The following is a 17492-nucleotide window of genomic DNA, read 5'->3' as shown; positions in this document are numbered from 1 at the left end:
GAAGCTGGCATGTGGGTGTGTAGAAGGTCAGGCGGTTGTTGAGGTACTTGGGGCCCAGGTCATGGAGAGCCTTGTGTGCGTGGGTGAGGAGTCTGAACGTGATCCTCTTGCTGACGGGGAGCCAGTGCAGGTCTCTCAGGTGGCCGGAGATGTGGCTGTGTCGGGGGATGTCCAGGATGAGTCGTGCGGAGGTGTTCTGGATGCGTTGGAGTCTTTTCTGAAGCTTGGCTGTGGTACCGGCGTAGAGGGTGTTCCCGTAGTCCAGTCAGCTGGTGACGAGTGCCTGGGTGACCGTCTTCTTGGTTTCGTTGGGGATGCATTGGAAGATCATATGGATCATGCGTAGGGTGTTGAAGCATGATGATGAGACGGCGTTGACTTGTCTGGTCATCGAGAGGGAGGAGTCCAGGATGAAGCCCAGGTTGCATGCGTGGTCCGTAGGCTTGGGAGTGGCGCCCAGGGCGGGGGGCCACCAGGAGTCGTCCCAGGCGGAGGGTGATGATCCCAGGATGAGGACTTCCGCCTTGTCTGAGTTCAGTTTCAGGCGGCTGTTCTTCATCCATTCGGCGATGTCATTCATCCCCTCCTGGAGGCTGGTTCTGGCAGTGGCGGGGTCGCTGGTGAGGGAGAGGATCAGCTGGGTGTCGTCGGCGTAGGAGATGATTTTGAGGTTGTGTTGGCGTGTGATGGCTGCGAGGGGGCTCATGTAGACGTTGAAGAGGGTTGGGCTGAGGGATGATCCTTGTGGTACGCCGCAGATGACTTCGGTGGCCTCGGATCTGAATGGGGGAGGCGGACTCTGAGTTCTTCCGGCGAGGAACGAGATGATCCACTCCAGTGCCTTCTCTTGGATCCCAATGTTGCTGAGGCGCTGTACTAGGGTGCGGTGGCAGACAGTGTCGAATGCTGCAGAGAGGTCCAGGAGGATGAGGGCCGCTGTGTCCCCGTTGTCGAGCAGGGATCTAATGTCATCGGTGGCTGCGATCAGTGCGGTCTCGGTTCTGTGGTTGGCTCGAAAACCGGACTGCGAGGGGTCGAGGGATCCGTTCATCTCCAGGAAGGCGGCGAGCTGTCTGTTGACGGTCTTCTCGATGACTTTGGCCGGAAAAGGGAGGAGCGAGATGGGGCGGAAGTTCTTGAGGTCGGTGGGGTCCGCTGTTGGTTTCTTCAGGAGGGCGCTGAGCTCGGTGTGCTTCCAGCTCTCCGGGAAGGTGGCGGTGTGGAGGGAGGTGTTGATGATGTCCCGTAGTTGGGGTGCGATGATGGAGTTGGCCTTGTTGAAGACGTGGTGGGGGCAGGGGTCGGCAGGTCATCCGGAGTGGATGGTGTTCATCGTGTGGGTGGTGTCTTCGGTGCTGACCGGTGTCCAGGCGCAGAGGGTGGTGGTGGGGGGTGTTGGTTTGGTGGTTGGGTGCGTGGTTGGTGTGCCGAAGCTGTTGTGTATGTTGGCGATCTTGCGGTGGAAGAACGAGGAGAGTGAGTCGCAGAGGTCTTGTGAGGGAGTGAAGTCGTTGTTTCTGGCGCTGGGGTTGGAGAGCTCTTTGATGATGCTGAATAGTTCCTTGCTGTTGTGGGCGTTTTTGTCCAGTCTTTCCTTGTAAGCTGTCTTCTTGGTGGTGTGGATCAGCTGGTGGTGCCTGCAGGTGGCGTGCTTGAGGGCGGTCATGTTGTCTGTGGTCTGGTCGTGGCGCCAGGCTTTCTCGAGGGTGCGGAAGTTCTTCTTGGAGTCCTTGAGTTCGTCGGTAAAACAGGGGGCTTTCTTGCTGCCGGGTCAGCTGGGAGGGTTCTTCAGTGGTGCGAGGTCATCAGCGCAGGAGGTCAGCCACTGTGTGAGGTTTCTGGCTGCTTCGTTAGGGTCCGTTGGGCTGGCAGGAGGGTTCCGGCTGAGGGAGGTGGTCAGCTGCTCGGCGGTGATCTTGCTCCAGCTTCGGCGAGGAACCCGTTGCAGGTGGTGGTGGGTCGTGGTTTTTCTGAAGCTGAAGTGGACGCAGCTGCGGTCAGTCCAATGAAGTCCGGTAGAGTGGCTGAAGGAGATGTGTTTGCTGGATGAGAAGATGGGGTCAAGCGTGTGGCCGGCGTAGTGGGTGGGGCTGTTCACCAGTTGCTTGAGTCCGAGGTTGGCGAGGTTGTCCAGCAGGGTGGTGGTGTTGCAGTCCTTGTTGTTCTCCAGGTGGAAGTTGATATCCCCTAGGACTATGTAGTCAGCGGATGGGAGGGCGTGCGGGCTGATGAAGTCTGCGATGTCTTTGCTGAATTGTGAGCGTGGTCCCGGGGGTCTGTAGATGAGGGTGCCTCTGAGGGTCGTCTTGGGGTCGGAGTGTATCTGGAAGTGGAGGTGTTCGGCGGCGGTGAAGGTGTCGTCGGAGTTGGTCGTGATGCAGATGGTGTTCTTGTGTACGATGGCGATGCCTCCTCCAATCTGGTTGACGCGATCTCTCCGGGAGATCTTGTATCCGTCCGGGATGGCTGTGACAATGTCGGGCGCTGAGGAGGCGTTCATCCAGCCGGTACAGTTCTAGTCGAGGCAGCATACGCTGCCAGCCAAAATAAGAGCTTGCTAGATTTGTATCTATGCTCGTAGACCAGCTGGGCCAACCCTCTCTATGGCCATGCCGATAAAGGTTCTCTCCAGTCTCAGTCAACCAACTTCCTCCAAAAGGCACAACAGGGCTGTCCTCGAAGGATTGTGTGATGGAAGTTCACAATGACATACAAAAAGCGGGAGGCACATCTGCTTAAATAAAGCTACCCGCCCCATAGCGCTTAAAGGCAGGAGGCCCCATTTCTACAGGTCCCTAGTCAAGGTTTTAGTAAAGGGGCTGAAAATTAAGAGTCCAGGCCAGGGCTGTGAGGTGTAGAATATACAGACATCAAACTATTTGAAGGAGTAAGCATATCGGGATCGCAGGGCACCAGGAATTTCCTCCTGTGTCTTCAACTGGTACCAACAGTGACTTGTTCATGTTTATCTGCAGACCAGAGGCTTCACCATATAGGTGGAGGTGTCTGGGGCCGAAAGACTGCATGTAAACCAGAAGTAATAGGATGTTATCCACATACAGAGCTGTGCGCTCTTCAGGATCCTCCTCTTAAAGCCATCCAGAATTTGGGAGTCGCATCTGATAAGACGTGCAAAGAGTTCAATGACTAAGCCAAGAAATGGAGACAGAGGACAGACCTGGTTGGAGCCTCTGACTACTGGGAAGGGCGGGTATAGGACTCAGTGTACCTGGACTTGGATGCAGGGGCATTGTATGGCAGGCTGATGAGCCGAAAGTAGTAAGTTAAAAAAACTGCGTGCTTCAGCACAGCTTCCAAGAAGGTCCACAAAACAGTGTCAAAGGCCGTTTCAAATTCAATTCGGTAGGGGGGGCTGCTCAAACGGCACGCCTGGGGCAGGGTGAGTTGTACCCTCCGTATGCAACAGTGGGTGCTCCTGCCAGGCATGACTCAACATTTGGTCTGGGTAGACTAGGTAACTCAGTGTCTGACAATGTAGTCACTAGGACATTCGAAAAAATGGGATGTCTGCGTTTTTGAGAGAGATAGGCATATACGAGGAGCAATCTTCTGTGGCTTGGTTGGCCTTAGAAATCACCACAATAATGGCAGTGCCAGGTCTTGGGGTGAATGATCAATGCTCTGTCCCCTCAGTTTAGAGGGCCAGTAGGTCAGGGAGCGAATGGGTCGGGTAACTTTTGAGGAATTCCATGCTGAACTAGTCTGTGCCAGGGGTCTTTCCCAAATTGAGATCTGAAATTGCCATGTTTATCTCCTCAGTTGTGATCGTTTGGTCAAGTTTGGCTATAAAAGGCAGGGAATCGACTGCATGGGAAATCTCCTTTAGCAGTGGGAATGCAGACTCCTGTGGGGGTACAGGGGTTACACCATAGAAGTCTTTTTTACACTGCAATGACATGAGCAACCTCGGCATACTTTCATGAAGGGTTCCATGAAAATTGCGAATGGCCGGTACAGTTCTAGTCGAGGCAGCATAAGCTGCCAGCCAAAATAAGAGCTTGCTAGATTTGTATCTATGCTCGTAGACCAGCTGGCCCAACCCTCTCCCACACTCCCTCTAGGAAGATCTGTTTCATGGTGGGCAGTCCAGATCCTCTATCTAGAGTGGTGGACTTGCAGCTGTCGCTCAATGTCGCCGAGGTGCAGCCACAGGTCCACCACTCCAAGGAGAGGATATGGGCTCCTAAATCCATTACCTGTACCAGTTGGCGTGTCTGCTTTCCCCCTACATATCCCTTGGTCAGACCCCCTCAGGGTGGGTTTACTGGATGCCCATAGGGGTTCCAGCAGAGGCCACAGTATTACAGCTGAGCTTAAAGAAGATCTTTAGTGCTCTATAAAGTCGATACAGTCTTGGTCTACTAGATGCCAGGCGTTGATGCGCTACATAGGTCATAAGGTGCACAAAAGGGTTTCCATTTTAAAGAGGGGTGTGTGTTCTGAGATGACTCAGGTCAGGATCTTTTTGCATTGTAATACAAGGGAGGTCACTGGCTGGGAGCCAAGTCAGACGGATTAAATCAATCATGATTTGTAGAACACAGATGCTTCAACAATGAGGGTCTCAAGGTCTTTGACCCAGTTTATGCGCTGCTGACACGCAAGTGTACAGCCCTTGTGAGGGGTTACATAATCTCCAAGCATCGCATAGGCCAATTGAGTTGGCCTACAATGTAAGTTGTGATGAGCGCGCAATTCAGCCTGGGCAAAGGGCCTCGAAAATATCAAGACTGGGGTCTTGGACGGCATTAAAAATAACCCACACCCCCAATCAGATAGCCCAGGGGGTTGGGAGGCACCACAAGGTCCTGGAGAGCCTGTAGTGTCCAGTGCAACCTCTGTTGGAGAACGTAGGCCGATATGAAGTACTGGTGTCTAGTCTCTAGAGGGCCCTCCATCCCTATGTACCTCCCCTGCGGGTCAATGTATGAGGAGGACACCGCAACTAGGAAGGACATATGCAGCAGGATCACGACCCCTCGTGAACCTCTTAAGAAGCCAACATGAAAAACTCAGTCATAGCCAAACATGATGCGAAGGGACAGTGGGAACCTAAAAGATGCGTTTCTTAAAGCAGGACCACATTGTTGCTAAACCGCTTTATATAGCAAAGTACTGCCGATCTCTTATAAACTGAGGACATGGTTTACATTCCAGGAAATTACCTTAGCCATTTGGGGGCTGTACTGGAAAGTGGTGAACTGGCCCCTCTCCTCATGAGAGGCCTCCTGGTCCAAAGGGGGATAGACTTAGTGGAGCCGTAGAGCATTTTGTATGAGTGCGCCCGCAGTGGACGAAATTTGATTTAAATGCCTGCAAAAGAAAACAAGAATAAAAGGAAAACAGAACAATAGCCCATCCCACCTAACAGCCCCACTTCCAGCACATACTTACAACTATAAAGTATCTGTCGCCCAACATTTCAACATAAAGAAACTAGTAGGGTGGGTCAGGATCCATCGGAGGCTCCCTGTTGCTCAATTGAAGGATCACACTGGCCGACAACAATTTCTAATTCATACAATAAAACAAAAGAACACAGGAAAACACTCCCTCCACCCCACATCCCAAAAAATGTTTATGCAATATAGCAATAGAATAGTTCACAGCGTCTGCAGCAATGGTTGGCTATCCATGACCGGGTGATTCTGCACCTCTCCACCTGCCAGGGTTCAATTGAGTGGCTCATGATCGCCATCTTAGTCTGAAAGAGAGTGGGGGTGCCTGAGAGCGACGCCTTTGGGTCCAGAGCTCCTGGTGGACTCCCAGCAGGAGATGGGTTCAATAACCATAGTCACCTGTGCTGGTTCGGTCTGTCTCTCCTTGAGTGGGTTCTCATTCCCCAGGGGTACCTGAGAGAGCTCACGGGGGACCCAGCTGTCCTAGAGTTTGCTGCCTCCCCAACTCTGGTGGGCCAGAGTACCCATTGCTCCATCGCCCACTTCCATGCTTGTTGGTGAATTTCAAAGAAATAGGTGGATGGGTTGAATATAACTTTCAGATGGACCGAGAATGGGAGCATATATTGGATCTGAAGGGCCACAAGTTTATGTTTAACGACCTAAAGAAAGCATCTGCATTGCTGGGCTGCCCAGGTGTAGTCTGGGAAGAACATGAGATTGGTGGTGAAGCGCAGATATTGGTGATTTGAGCCTCCTGGAAGATGACATACCGACAGTGGTGGTTGAAGATGTGGCCCATCATGGGATGAGAAAATCCTTGGGGGAAGACATTTAGCCATGACCCGCTGCGCCCTCTCCTCCACGAAACTAAGAGACAGCTTATCCAATGGGACACAAGACTGGAACCATTGCTCCAGAAAGCAGTCTGTCACTGAGGTTTCAACTCCTTCAGGGAACCCAACGAGCCACAGGCTCTCTCAGGCATTGGTTTTCAGCACCCTGTGCTCATTCTTCCAGTATATCCATTGTGGAGAGCAACTTGGAGGCCTGGAGTTTAAGGATCGTCACTTCATCCTCAACCGTTGAGACCCTGGCTTCAGCCTCAGTCAACCGGTCTGCTATTTTGTGAGTATATTGGCACAGGAGGGTGACATCCACCTAGACCTCATTCACTTTTGTCTCTACTGATACCAGGCGCCTTGAATTGCTTTGAGAATGATGGGCATGTCTGTTTATTGTTATTGATGGGGAGGTGCTCTGCGGTCCACCGGGTATCTACAGTAGGTTTAATCTACTGGTCCATTTGTCTTTGGGCCAGCTTCGGCTGTGGGAGCTAGTCACGCCCCTCTCCAACAGCATAGCCATATTCACCTTGGGAGGGTATAGGCACACCCCAACCGGCCCGCTTGACTCGAGCGGCCTGAAAAGGCATCCAAGAGGTGGACCACAGAGAGTCATTGCTGCTGTGCAAGGCTCTGAGTAGGTACAGAGCAGGATTCAGGCTTCTGCAGTTCCCTACACTTATCCAGGTGCCACAGAGCAATTGAGGGGACAGTCTAGGACCTCTTAATCAATCAAGGATTTATGAAGCAAGGCATCTCACCTGTGAGGGTCTCAAGGCACTGGAGTTGCTGAACTGCTTTGTGGTGCTCTTTTCATTTTAACAGCCAGGACTTGAGCCATTTTCTGAATTGCCGGAACGGCCAGAAGGTGCAGGGGAAGGTCATTCCAAGCTTTGGCCACCAGGTGTGAGGAGCGTCCTCGACTATTAACCACGGGGCATCATAGGGCTTGTCTGCGAGGAAGAGGGAAGCCGATCGCAGGTGTCTGGTCTGCTAGTGGAAGGTTATGCTTTTGTTGATGTATACTGGTCCTTCGTTGTGCAGGACTTTGTACGAGTAGATCAGCATCTAGAACCGGAATCTCTTCCGAAACAGGAGCCAGTGTAGTTTCTTGATGTTGAGTGTAATGCTGGTCTGTCTGCGAGATGAGGAAGAGTCTTGCAGCTGAGTTTTGTATTGTCTATAGTCTCTTCAGAAGATGTGCGGTGACTCCTTTGTAGAGTGTGTTCCCGACTGCTGGTGACAAGGGCCTGCATGACGGTCCTTCCGGTGTTAAATGGGAGCCAACTGAAGACCTTGCCAAGCCGGGTAGGGTGTGGAAGCAGGTGGATGAGACTGCGTTTACCTGTTTCTTCATAGATGGATGGCTGTTCAAGATGACGCAGAGGTTGCGGGCATGGTCTATCGGGGCGGGGCATGGGCCAAGTTAAGCACGCCACCATGTATTGTTTCATGGTGAGGTGTTGTCCACAAAGATGAAGACTTCAGTCTTATGCGTGCTGAGCTTGGGAGAGCTGCCATTAATCCAATCAGCTGCGTTTCTCATACATCTGTGGAAGTTGTCTCTGTGGGGGGAGGGGTCTTCGGACAGTGTGAAGATGATCTGGGTGTCAATGGCATAGGAGATGATGTGGAGTCTGGGCGATCTGACTGTGTTGGCCGGGGGGGGGGGGGGGACGGGGGGAGGGTCATGTGTATGTTGAAGAGAGTGGGACTGATGACCGATCCAAGTGGAATGCTGCATATCTTCTCCGGCTCAGAGGTGACTGGTGCGAGAAGGATTCTCCGAGTTCTTCTGTGAGAGGTGATTCATTTAAGAGCGTCTCACTGGATTCTGATGTGGTGAAGTCTGTTGATCAAGATGTGAAGGGTGACTGGGTTGAAGACAGCTGATACGCCCAAGAGAATGAAGGCCCCGATGCCGTTGGTGGCTTCAATGAGGGCTGTCTCTGCTGTGTTTGATTCGGCATCCAGATTCAGAGGAGTCCAGGAGACTGTTGTGTTCTAGGTGTTTGGCGAGTAGCTGGTTGAATGTCTTTGAGATCCTTTGCTGGAAACGGGTGCAGGGAGATGGGCCGGTAGACCTTCAGTTCTCCTGGATCAACAGATGGTTTATTCTGGAGGGGCTGCACTTAAGCGTGTCTCCAGTCTTCAGGGAAGAATGCTGAAGTAACGAAGGTGTTCAGGACTTTGAGCTTGTCGCCAATAGTCTTGCTCCTGAGGGTGAAGGCGGGGTGGTGACAGTGGTCTGTGGGTAAACCTTTTTACATAGAGTTCATAAGGGAGATTGTGGCTTGAATTGTGAAGGTCCCAATTGGTGAGCAGGTGTTGGGGGTTTCTGTTTGTGGGTGTGAGCAGGCTGATTATGTCGGCAGCTGGGGGTTAGGCTTTTGAAGTTTTCGTTGTTGACTGATCTGGTCATGGAAGTAGTTAGTCAGGGTGTCACATTTCTATGGAGGGGGTGGTGTCGTTCTTGGTGGCTGGGGAGTTAGAGAACTCATTCACGATGTCGAAGAGCTCCTTGCTTCATTTTGTACTGGCCTCTATGCGGTCAGCTAGAGCGTTCTTTATTTTCCTATCAGGAGGGGGTGGTATTGGTTTAGAGCTGTCTTGAAGGTGGTGCGATTCCCCATCTCATTGCTGATGCGCCACTTCTTTCTACTTGCCAACAGTTGCATGTGGTGGATTTCAGCTCAGCGATTAACCAGCTAGCTCTTCTGACAAGTTATCTGGATCTGGCTTGCTTGGCAGTGGTAATTATGTCGACGGATTCTATGAACCACTGGGAGAAGTTTTTCACAGCTTATTGTGGGAGGTGAGAGTTGAGAGTATTGTTCCACTGTTCTGCTATATTTTTCAAGTTTCTGCGCATGGAGTTGGGGAGCATGGTGCCAGTGTTGGTAAGTCTTGAGATGGTGGAGTGGATGCTGTAGTGGTTGGCCCAGGTGAGCTGCGAGATGTGGTTGAACTTGACCGGGTCTCTGGACGTGAAAATGGGGTCAGGCATGTGTCCGGCTATGTGGGTAGTGTGAGAAGTTGGCCTGGTATATGCTGTCCACTAGTTGTAGTGGGCACCTTGCACCAGTCCAAACAACCCTTATTGATGATAGGTTAAAGACAACCTTTATTGAAAGCTATCCTAGTGGTAGCTATGGTGAGCAGCCTTCAAGCTAAGTTTTGAAGGAATGTAAAGCAGCTTGTTTTACCAGTCTATAATCTCTTAAATAACCAAATGAAAGGAGATCTACACCAGGTGTGTGTGATATATATATATATTTTCCAAATCTCCCCCGGCAGAGGAGCAAAGGAGGCGCACTCGCACAGTTGGCTTTTAACTTTTTAATAATTTTGGCAATCCGGATGCGTTTCGGTCTTACAAAGACCTTTCTCAAAGGTAAACCAAGCACACACGGCACTGCTCAAATCCACAATGATTGCCTCAATTTATTTTTATAGCCCTCTAGTGGGCGCGATCACAGTTCGAAAGGCATCCTGGAACTTGTGGTTCTGTGAACAGTTTTTAGTCCATACCTTCCAGTGGGCAGTTCCTCGTTGTTGGAAAATTATTAACATTTGTTAATTTCAGCACATACTTGTGCTCCGTGTTCAACCCATTTTCAAGGTTGTTTGGATCTATACCGGAGACAGTCTTCGGTAGCACCAGTTCACCCTTACGCTTTCGCGGGCAACAAAAATGGTTAAAGGTCGGGCAAATTTGGCACACTTGCTGGTGGTGCGTACCTCCACGGCAGAAGCAAGCCGTTCAAACCTTTTCCAAATCTCCCCCGACAGAGGAGCAAATATATATATATATGTATTTATTTCTGAACTCTCCCTACTAATCTCTTTATGAGATTAGTGGTCAAAGCACATATGTTGCAATCAATACAACACAGTAAATAAGCACAATATACTACAGGCCCGGGGGGGGGGGACCATATACTAAATAAAGTGGTATAAGAACCACGACTTGGCTAGACACAGTCCCTAGAGCACGTAGACTTGCTGGGACCCCACGGAACCACCCAAGGTAGTGACACAGGAAACCCACAGGGGACTGGTGCAGTGTCTAAACACAGGTGCGAGTCCCGTACAATGCTATGACAAAGTTGCGGTTGAGAAATTAGAGTTTAAGGACACTTAGAGGAGGACTAGGAACAAACCCTTTTGGACTTAGAAGGTTCTAATGTCAACACCCACGGGAGCACCGGAGTACTCGTGCTAACTAACCCAGGGATGGGTGTGAAATGGTGTCGGAAGTCGTCCTTGTTTTCAATGGCGAGATGCTGTAAAGTGCTGCTGCCGTGAAGAGGAGAAGTGTCCGAGGAGATCCAAGCTTGGATCCGAGATGGGAAGAACCTGAAAGCAGAGGGGACAGAGTCTGGGTCACTAGCCAGTGACCAGGGGCAAGATAGGCGAATGCCCACCGATGTCGTGTGCTTCAGTTGAAGACAGGTGAAGCTGGACTCTGCTGCCACGAGGACCAGGAGAAGTTGACGACGACAAGGATCCGCAGGCAAGCTGTCCCACAAAGGATGTCCAGTGATGGGGTCTCAGTTACCGGATTGGAACAAACAAGCCTTGGCAGAGGCAACCCACGCGGTGAGAGAACAAAGGCTTCGGTGGGGACCAGCGAGGTCCAGGGGACTCCCCAAGCAATGGAGAGTCAGGGAACTTGTGGAGCAACCAGGAAAGCCTGCTAAAAGTAAAGTTGCCCTTCTCAAGGATCCACAAGTCGACGGACAAGAGATCTCGAAGGGGTGTTGAGAGAAAACACTTGGAACCAGCCCACGGAACACTCTGAGAGTGTAGGCCAGTGATCTTCAGTGCAATCGCTGCTCGGGGTCTGGACTACAAGTAGCCCAAAGCACAGCCTCGGGGAATGCCGGGAAGAGTGTGCAGCTGGAAATGGTCACAGTGTCCAGGGGTTCGGGTTGCACGGTCCCCACAAGGGCTACGGGTCTCAGGTTTGCTGAGGAATCATGTAAGCCTCATGGACGCTTGGAAACCCACCTCCTGTGTGGCAACAGTCTTCTGTTGGCATCTCCGAAGCTCCTGAGGACCCCGAACAGATGCGTCTTTTTGGTGCCTGAAAAACAGGGGAGTAACTCCTTTACTTCAAGGGAGATTCTTCAGTTATCTAGTCTTGTAGATTGTCGAAGATCCAGGATTCAGTGTCAGAGTTTCTTCCAGGAATATCTAAAGTCCTGTAGCCAGGGGTTCCTACTTTATACCCAAGGAAGGGATTGTACACTCTGTGGACCCATCTATGGGAGGGTCAGGAAAGAGGGGTGGCTACACCTATTTCATTTGTCCAGTTTTGCGCTGGAGCAGGGGCTGGTAGCCCCTGGGACCGGTTTGAACTGGACTATGCACAAGGGCACCAAACGTGCCCCAGTGCAGACATCAAAGCACTCTTGGAGTGCACCCGCCCAGCCCCAATACAATAAAGCCTGTCTGGGAGGTGGTCACACCTCCCTGTGACAGGAAACCGATCGTCAGGCCTTCCCCTGCCAGAGTTTCGTCCAGCAGCAGGAGGGCAGACTTGTGTCTGCAGCATCCATTTTGTGGTGCCCGGGGTCTGTTAAGCTGGTACCAGTGTAGTCATGTTTCTCCCTCTAGTAGGGTGGAATCATACCTCCCACGCCAGTTACTGGCAGGGAGGTATGATTCCAAAGTGTTTGACACCAAACACAACATGTTTCTGTGCAGCCATTCCAAAGTTAGCATTTACCGCGAGGTTATAATGCACTTAATAGTATATGGTCTGGCTGCATCACATACAACCCTGGGGAATAGATTCCGAAGGCTGCAGAGGGGATCTGCTCATGCATGGGCACCCTCTCACATGATAACCAAGCACCCTGCCTTCAGGATTGTTAAGACTTATAGGTTTATATGTGTGTGATCAAAAGTTATATATATAGGTAACCTATACCACAGTAAGGGGTGAATGCACCACCTTACTCAGGCTGCAGTAGCAGACCTGTGGTGTCATTTTGGAAGGCTGCTCAGGGGTGGCATAATATATGCTGCAGACCCTGGTAGACCTCTGGGGTACCTATGCCCTTGGTACATAGTGTACCGTATACTAGGGACTCATAAGGGTACCCCAGTATCCAATCTGGAGTGTACCTAAAGTACATGGAATCAATTTAGAGGGAAATCAGATAGTATGACTGGGATCCTGCCAATCAGGATCCCAGCATAAGTCAAAAAACAGTGAAACATCAGCAAAAAGTGGGGGTAACTATAAGAGGCAGATCCTACTCTCCTACAGGTAGAGTTGGTGACGAGGGAGGGAGGGGGAAGAGAGAGGGAGGGGTGAGAGAAAGAAATAATGAGGGGAAACAATGTACCAGATTTTTAACAAACACAGTCTAACAATAAGGAGTGGAGAGGCCAAAGCACAATGAAGGGGTAAACAGTATTACCGTCAGGTCAGTAGGGAGAGCACGGAACACTAGGATATCTAATTATCAGGCACGAGAGAACGCGGCACACATGGGAGGTAACAGCAGTATAGAAAACAGGCAGAGGAAAGAGCGAGGCATAATGAGGATATATGGTATGAGGCAGCAGGAGCAGAACCGTGAGAAGGTGGCTGCTCTTAGAGCTCAGAATAACTCCTAGAGGGGAGAAGAGACCTGGAGAAGAACAGGGATGGACGCACCACAGCCCTAGCAAGATGACAAGAAAAGTGTCCCAGGTCTTACAGGGCCCTCTCTGGACCCGAGGCAGAGGTCGCTCGGCGTAGCCTCAGTGGTGAATCGAAATCGACAGCAACGGCCTACGCGTCCGTGCTGGCCTGTGTCTGTGGGCGAAGATGTGCAGATAGAGTGGACCTGCAGGAGCCCACCAGGCATGAATTGCTGAATCAGAGTGCTGCACCCACCCAAGTCATGGCAGGTCTAGGCCCATGACTGCTTAGCTGTCAGTAGTGGCCATCCACCAGTCGGCCCACAATGCGAGGCTTGCCAAAATACAACAGGCTGCTAGGGGTCAATTACTAGGGCTGATCTGTGAGGCTGCATAGACCTGGTGATATCACTATATCGGGGGGAACACAAAGCAGCAACCCAATATAAAACAGGCAAGAGAAAAATCTAAAACTCTTCATGTGGAATGGGCAAGCGAAAATCTAACGTAAAAGGTTGAAAATACCCATGTTTAAAAAATAAAGTTGGAGGAATTTTGAAGAACAATCATCTGCTGCATGTGGATTCTGAACCGTCATGCTCAAACACATAAGGTGCAACAGTTAATGTGCAACATGTAGGAGAAAATCTAAGAATAAGGTGAAAATCTCCCGCATCTTAAGGAAATGCAGAGAGGAATACCAAAAAACACGAAATTATTTTCCATGGAAAACAAAGCAACAAGAAGTGTGGTTATGTGAATTTTGAAGAGACTTCACATGCTCCACATGGCTTATGCCTGCCACACTCAAACCTCACAAAGCAGAATCCCTCAATGTTTAACAGGAGGATGGAAAGCCTGATGTACAAAGCTAAAAATAATATACAGGTTTAGGCCGCATGTTTTAGTACACATATTTACATACATGTTTGAACATCAAAGTAGCATCCTTCAATGTAACACTGTGGTACTGGACTAAGGCCAACTCTAAGGCTGCGGAATTGATAGCCTCCAGCACATCAAGTGGCAAATGTGGGCTCTGGAGCGGGATCAGAAGTCTCAGTGGGCTTAATATCAAGGGGACATCTCAGACTAAATTGATATTTTGGAAGACACTGCAAAAGATCTTCAGTGATCCTTACTGAACTGTGATTGAGTCAGCAGTACAGCCTTCTTGCCTTCTCTACCCAGAGCGGACAGTGACCAATGCGTTGCTTCTGGTTTGAGGGTGGCGATCTGTGAAAGGTGGGGGGGGGGGGAAATCAGTGGCCTCTGTCGAAGTCCCAGCCCCACATCAACCTTCTGGAGTAGAGGGCCATCAATCAATCAAGGATGGTAAAGCGCAACTACTCACCCGAAGGGTCTCAAGGCGCTCGGGAGGGGCAGGGGGCACGTGCAGGTCCCGGATGTTCACTGAGTCGAAGAGACAGGTCTTGAGGTCCTGCGTGAACTTGGAGAGTGTTGGTGTCTGTTGGAGGTGAGGAGGGAGGATGTTTCATACCCTGGCCACATGGAAGGAGAGGAACTGCCTCCTGTTCTAGTCTTCTTGATGAGCGGCACCATAGCAAGGGAGAGCTGGGCTGAGCGGAGGGATCTTTGGGGTGCGTAAAACAAGATAGGTAGGTCTGGTGTTTTGGAGGGCTTTGTGGGCGAAGCTTTAAGGGGATTCTATACTCAATGGGGAGCCAATGTAGTGTCCGGAGGTGTTGGGTGATGTGGCGAGGTAGGTTGAGTAGTAGTCTAGTGCAGGCGTTCTGGACGTTTTGTTTGGGGTAAGATTCTTGTTGATCTCAGCGTAGAGTGCATTGCCGTAGTCCAGATAGCTGCTGAGGAGGGCGTGGATGACAGTTTTCCTGTGCTCAAGAGGAATCCAGTTGAAGGTCTTTCGTAGGGAACGGTGGGTGTGGAAACAGGAGGAGAAGGCGTTTATTTGGCGGTTTTGAGTCCAGGATGATTCAGAGGTTCCGTGTGTGGTGGTGGGGGAGGGAGGGTTCCAGAAGGTGGGGGCCAAAAGGAGTCATTACAGGCATCTGGGTGTGGGCTTATGAGGAGTACTTCACTTTTGTCCACGTTGAGTTGTAGGCAGCTGTTCTTCATCCACCTGGCGACAGCTTCCATTACTTCTTGGAAGTTGTGTTTGGAGATATTGGGTTTATTGGATAGTGAGTCCGTGGGATCCGACGATGGGTGCGAGCGGGGCCATGTAGATCTTGAACAGGGTGGGGCTGATGGAGGATACTTGGAAATCTCCGCAGATGGTCGGTGTGGGATACGAGAGGAAGGGTGGGAGTCTGACCTGCTGCATACTGACAGATGGGAATGAGCGGATCCAGTATAGGGACTTGTTCTGGATTTCTGAATCATGTAGTGTTTGGGCTAGGGAGTGATGAGATACAGTGTGGAAGGCTGCGGAGAGGTCCAAGAGGATGAGGGCCACAATCTCTTCTCTGTCGAGGAGGGAGAAGATGTCGTCTGTCACAGCGAGAAGGGCGGTTTCGGTGCTGTGATTTTATGTGAAGCCAGATTGGGAGGAGTCAAGGAAGCTGTTTTCTTCTAGGAAGGAGGCAAGCTGGCTGTTGAAGACTTTTTCAATGACTTTTGCCCGGTAAGGGAGTAAGGAGATTGGTCTGAAGTTTTTGAGGTTGGTGGGGTCCGCTGAGGGTTTTTTAAAAGGAGAGAGTTGATATTGGCGTGTTTCTAGTCACCGGGGAAGGAGGTCTCGAAGGAGTGGTTGATGATTCGTAGCAGCTCAGTGTGTCAATGATGTTGGCAGCTCTGTGGGAGATGTGGTGGGGGCAAGGGTCAGTGGGGCCCCAGAGTGGACTGACTTCATAGTCTTCAGGGTGTCATTGATGGAGAGGGCAGTCCAGCTGTCGAGTGTAGGCCGCATGGTGTAGGGAATGGTGGGTGTAGGTTCCGCGTGTAGTGTGTCCTGGAGGTTGTCCTAATTTTGCGGTGAAAGAAGGCGTGGTTGGGTCGTCGTCCACGGTGGTGGGAGCAGAGCAGATGAGGGATGCGGTGAGCTGTTCATCGGGGATGTGGTTTCCAATTTCTGCATTGGAGCTGGTGTGGACATTTGCGAGTGATGTTGGCTTTGTAGGTGAAGTGGACGCAATGATGGTCCATCCATGGGAGTTGAGTGGTGGGGCTGAAGGGGATGGAGTTTCCTGCTGTGAAAATGGGGTCGAGGGTGTGTCCTGATGAGGGTGTGGGTTCTGGTATGAGCTGTTTAAATCCGATGTTGATGAGGTTGTCCAGGAGGGAGGAGGAGTTGGGGTCTTGGAGGTTGTCAACGTGGAAGTTGAGGTGTCCCTGCAAGGTGTAGGTCGGTGGAGGCGATGTCATGCGGGGTGATGTTGGTGATGGAGTCGGAGAAAGGTGTGCGGGTCCTTAGAGGAGGGTGCCTCGAAAGATGGTGGTCGGGTTGGGCTGTCTCTTTAAGTGAAGGTGTTCCATCATGTCTGTGGGCCCGTCAGTGTAGGTGTTCAGTCGGAAGTTGGATTTGTGAGCAATGGCGATGCCTCCTCCGTGGCGGTCCTTCCGGGTGATCTTGGAGCCTTCAGGGATTGCGATCACGATGTCCGGTCCCAAGACGGCGCTCGTCCAGTTTTCTATGAGGAAGGCGACGTCAGTGGAAGTGCTGTCAAGGAGGTCAACGATATGTTTGTGGAGGGAGTCCACGTTAAGGAGGATTCATTGCATGGTTTGAGGTGCAGTGGAGTTGTGGCGGGTGGGTTGAGGTGGGTCCTGGGTCTCAGTGAAGGCGAAGAAGTGTCGACAGTGGCAGCAGGTAAAAGGTCTGTGTGTGTCGATAAGTAAAGAATGCTTGTAGTTGTCTTGGCTGGCATTGAGTGCGTAGAGGATCGGGGAGCTGTAGTGCTGGTGGGTCGAAGGACCAGGGTCCCTGGCACTGGTCGGGACGCAGACCGGCTTGCCTTTGGTGCACCCGCTGCTGCCATTAAGTATTGGGACGGTGGGACAGCTGAGAGGCGGGAGCGCCAACACGTGGGGGCAGCAGCGACGAAAAACGCAGGAAAAAAAAAAGAAGGGGGAATTGGGAAGAATAAATAAAGGAACAAGAAAAAGGCAAAAAAGAACATGAAAAGGAAAATAAAAATTAAAAGACAAGAATAAGGAGGAAAGAATCAGGCACAGAAGCGGAGACGAGCGGGAGGAGGCACAGAAGCCTCGAGCACCAACCTTGCAGCGCTGGGGGCAGGCACTCAACGGGGGTGCTGCATGAGGGGAAAAGCAGTATTCTGACCAGGAGGCCAGAGGTCTTGGCGGATTGGCTCAGCAGACAGCGCCTAGTAGATCACGAGCTGCAATTACACCTGGAGGCAACGGCAGGTTCTCTTCCACGAATGGGCAGAAACTTGGCTTGATCTATTTGCCACCATCAAGAACGAGCAATGTCAGCACTTCTGCAGAACAATATTTCCAAGGCATCTCTCACTCAGATGTGCGTTCCGCCTTATGTGGGACTCCTGTTTGCCCTCCTGTCGATACCACTCCTGTCTCACGCTCAAGAATATTAGGACCAACTTGGATAACTTGGACTCAGAGGACCCCAATTGGGCACAGAGGG

The sequence above is a fragment of the Triturus cristatus genome, chromosome 1_1 (assembly GCF_964204655.1).
Source record: "Triturus cristatus chromosome 1_1, aTriCri1.1, whole genome shotgun sequence".
In the NCBI taxonomy this organism is placed as follows: Eukaryota; Metazoa; Chordata; class Amphibia; order Caudata; family Salamandridae; genus Triturus; species Triturus cristatus.
Note: the sequence above shows the minus strand (reverse complement) of the source record.